Consider the following 4,393-nt stretch of genomic DNA (forward strand, 5'->3'; position numbering starts at 1 on the left):
AAAAGAAGATAACGCGGGGGGGGGGGGGGGGGAACCACACAGCCATTTTGAAAATGAAGGGAAAGTTACTGAAATAGGACTGAAATATAGGAGCACATTAATTAATTAATTAGCGCAAAAGGATGGTAGACTATAACATTATTTTGTCTTTACTATTTATTTCCCTTGTTTCTTTACTACCTTTTCTTTATTTGCTTCATTCAATCTCTCTCTGAAACCGAGACTCCTGCTTCCTATTCCAGAGTTTCTGGGTTAATATCTCGGTCCAGAGACCGGTTAGCGTGATTTTCTTCAAACCCTTCGGATAAACGTTACGACAGTTCCAGAAATTAACACAGATCCACTAGCCTGAACATCCCCTCAAATTCATTATTTCCTATTCCCATAATTCAATAGTAGACATTTAATATTTGAGGTTCTCACACCGGTGGTTATGAAGAATTCTATCCTGTGGGATATAACACCGTGCAGTCCGAACGACGTTTCGGAGGAACATATCGCCTCCATTTTAAGGGTCGAAGAATAAGTTAAGTAAGAAACCAGGGTGAAAGAACGTGGCAAGCAGAGCCTGCAGTTGGAGCCGACATGTTACTCCAAAACGTCGGTTGACTATCAATGGATTACACGGCGTTATGTCCCAGGAGATAGAAATCTTCATCTCTATTCAGTATCACCTAACAACAGCTTCGTTCTCCCTCTTTGTCTTTTACTCATCTTCCACTACTCTCCCTCTTCTTCTCCTCCTCTTTCTGCTCCATCTCATCCTAATTCTTTTTCCCTTCTTGTTATTCTTCAACCCATTTCCCTTCGCGTGTTCTTCCTTCGTCTTCAATAGCCTGAGCCGCAGAACTGCGCATGCGTGGGCTGAAGGCGTTTCATTCTGAAATGAAGAACGAGGTATAACCACTGGGCCATTTTTAATTGGTTGCGCATGTAGACAGGATCTAGTATGAGAAAACGTAAGCAAAGAGTGTCATCAGAATTTACGCCGACGAAGCCGTTTAAATGCTAGTTCAGTCGTTTTCTGTTGTTATCAGGTGGGATTACTTCCAAGTTCCCGTGTTAACTGCTGTCCTTGTGTTTCAACTTTCCATTGATAAGATTTCCTCACTGAAAATTTCGACGAGAGCAGCAGCCAGAGGTAGTTTAAGCCCTAGTGTTGACACGATGGATTTCCATTTTTGTTGAAGATACCTGAACAGCACACAACAGCTACCAAAATGGTAAGTAAACTGTGGCGATGCACAGCTCATTACGTGTTTCCTTGCCGGATTTTATGTAAGACATTTCGTCTCTGATAATATTTGAATTATATCGTGGCCTACAGACCCGTTGCTAAGCGACGATTCTGTAAGCAACCACCGTTTCTGGCAAACGGCTCGGTAAAAAAGTTTCCGCGGCCACGAATATCCATGCAACAACAGAGCTACCGTTGGAAACGGGAGCAGAGATGTTATAAGCAAGGGAAAAAGTTAGCTGTCTGTTCAGTTGAGTTCTACACGGGAGGAATATGAAGAGAGGACTTGAGCCCGTGAAGCTGAATAATCTACACTGTTAGAAACCGTAGCCAGGTAACGGTTGGTGGAGACAAAGCATGCTGGGCAAGATTTAGTGGGTGCTGTGGTGATTTGTGAAGTGTGGTGAATAGCTATGGTGCTGTAATTGCTTGTAGTTCCCAGTCGTGTGTATAAGTGGTCAATAAATCCATTCACCAATCCACATCCCGTCTATAATCACAGCTATTAAGTGATAATATTAGATAACAGTCATGAGTAATTGGCTTTTAATTTTATAGAGGGAAGGGCACATTTATTTAATGACTTTCTCATACATCGAATAAACTTACATCAGAAGGGTTAATAATAGGTTTCTTATAACATTTTAACTTCTCATAGAATAAAGATGGCATTTCGGGCACAAGACATAAATAAAGGTAAAGTTGTCCTTGTGGTTAATTATTCAGGTGCTACGCCATGGAGACGTATGGTGGAGTGGAGGTTTAGCTACGCAGTTCTTAAACTCAGCATTAGATGGAAGTGAGTAGTTTTATGTCCCGGCCTCTTGACCCCACACGAACACTCTCTGGTACCCATTGGAGAGGAGGCTGGGTGGACCCCAGAGCCAATCTGGACGCCGTGAAATACATAAGAAATTTTTTACTCTGTCGTGAATCGAACCCCGGTCCTCCAGCCCAAAGCCCATCGCTATACCGAGCTCTCGCGGCTCCATAAGATTGTTATTTTTATGTGAGTTATACGAGATAAATACAAAGAAAACAAACTCCATGGCCTGTAGTCCGCAAGTCGAGCGACCGCCGCTTGTCGGTGAATTTAGTGATAAATTTTGCGGATAGAGGGTGTCGCGTGGTCAGCGCAACGAATCCCCACGGCCGTTAATTCCGGTTTTCTAGACCGGAGCCGCTATTTCCATAAATATTTCCTCAGTTATCCTCACGAGGCTGAGGGAACCCCGTTCCAGACCCACTACTTCTCAGAAAATCTGGTAGCGCCGGGAATCGAACCGGAACTCTGGCTCTGTAGCCAGGAACTCTGATCACTAGACAATACAGACGGTCATTATAAGAACAAATGACATAAAAATAAAAGTTTTAACCGAAATTAAAGTTGTAATGGCCATGAGTAAGTATACACATATTTTGAGCTGGGATATCTCAGTAAGTTTAGCAATTAAATAGTGGCCGTAATATCAACGAATCAGGATTCGATTCCCTGAGGGAGCAAGCAGTTCTTCTCTTCTCCATAACATCCAGGCCGGTTCTGAGTACGACCTAATCTATTAGTAGGACTGATTAGTACGACCTATCAAATGCTAAGTGTAAAGCGGCTGGAGCGTGAAGATCACTACTAATTCCGTCTAGCGCCAAGGTTATATATAACTTTGGCACTGTATATATTATATGAATTTATTTGTATACATATATTTCCGTCTCAAATGCAGTTTACTGTATTTTCGCAATTCACTCTCACTACGTGTTTCGACCGTACACGACCATCATCAGGTGCACGTATAGTTTTCCAAAACTGTTCCACTGTATGTTAAAGTTACATATTGCGTGTGAATGCGATGTACTGCTTTAATCTGCTGGAGTTAGAACATGGTATGACAGAAGCACAATACATCACTGTAGGTCGCGGTGCCAGGGCCGAGAAGGCCCACCACTTATACATACATGGTATGAGTTGTATCGCCTTCGAATTGTTTTAATGCACAGCTTAACGTCATGCGAACGTGAGTCCGTTTAAAATGCTATGTCAGAATTATCAGTAAGGTAAAAACAGTAAAGCTATCCCTGTAACAGACCGTGGAGGCCCATAGGGTTGTGAGACGTCGAGGCTCCCACATTTTCTAGATAATCTGTTCATAGATGGCGGTGAGGTTGTCAGTCTTTCTCGCCGGCCGGCCGCCCTTTACTCCCAGGAAGATCCCTGGTACTCATTTCTGTTAGAGGCTGAGTTGACCCCAGGTCGAACTGAAGACAGTGATATGAGCGAACTGCAATAACCAATTGACTGTAACGTTAATCCAAGGCCGCGCCATAGCTCAAGAGCTTAGTCGCTGGCTTTCCACCGCGGCGGCCCGAGTTCGATCCCGGGTCTGGTCAAGTGGGATTTGTGGTTGACAAAGTAGCGCTGGGGCAGGTTTTCTCCGAGTACTTCGGTTTCCCCTGCCAATCTTCATTCTATCAATTGCCCCACAATCACCCTCACCTATCATCTGGGGCTGGTACAATAGGCCAGAAGTGGCTGCAGTACAAGGGACTTAGTTCCACCCCACTAGCAATAAAAAACGTTAATCCATTCCATATTGGGTTTTATTTGAAGAATAATTTGTACGTTTCTATATTTCCAAATGAACTAAAATTTAATATGTAAAGAAGGCCTGAATTTACTTTTGCTCAGAAAAATGTTGAAAGATAGTACAGACCAGAAATGCCAGTGCGTCCAAACGCTATGTGTGTTACGTATCATAAAAAGGATTACGGTAATTTTAATAAATATCCTTATATCTGATAAGAAACTGAGATAAAATGGGGACGTTACGGTAATAAATTACTCCAGCCAGAATACGTTGAAATGTGGTATAAAATTATTGTGAAACTTTATCGTCTACTATCTCAACACCTTCTGACACTAAACATCTGTGTAATTGTTACCTGCCTTCACATCTCCACAGAACAAAATCAGCATTGGAAACTGAGTGTTACCGGAACCTCGTAAGCAGTACGAAAAATTCGCGTGATCTTTGTATGACGGTGCTAATTAACAGCTGAGTGAATGGCTTGCAGTATGCACGTCTAATTTCTGTGACACAGGGCATTCTTTCTCTACTGTTCATATCATCGGTGAGTAATAATTCAATTCAATTCAATTCA

General features: G+C 42.5%; 1 long non-coding RNA gene across 2 annotated transcripts in view; it reads left to right on the plus strand.

Annotated features, from left to right (window-relative positions):
* LOC111864187 overlaps positions 1–4,359 on the plus strand; it is a 6,229-nt gene extending 1,870 nt beyond the window's left edge. The window contains exons 2-3 of one of the 2 annotated variants that reach the window (XR_002842743.2): positions 1,038–1,223; positions 4,195–4,359. This is a non-coding gene — a long non-coding RNA (uncharacterized LOC111864187). Of the gene's footprint in view, positions 1–1,037; positions 1,224–1,963; positions 2,016–4,194 lie in introns of those variants that run through there. The other variant, XR_004512993.1, reaches the window with a different exon arrangement.
* The last annotated feature ends 34 nt before the right edge of the window (positions 4,360–4,393 follow it).

Source organism: Cryptotermes secundus, unplaced genomic scaffold, assembly GCF_002891405.2.
Source record: "Cryptotermes secundus unplaced genomic scaffold, Csec_1.0 scaffold2194, whole genome shotgun sequence".
NCBI classification, from domain to species: Eukaryota; Metazoa; Arthropoda; class Insecta; order Blattodea; family Kalotermitidae; genus Cryptotermes; species Cryptotermes secundus.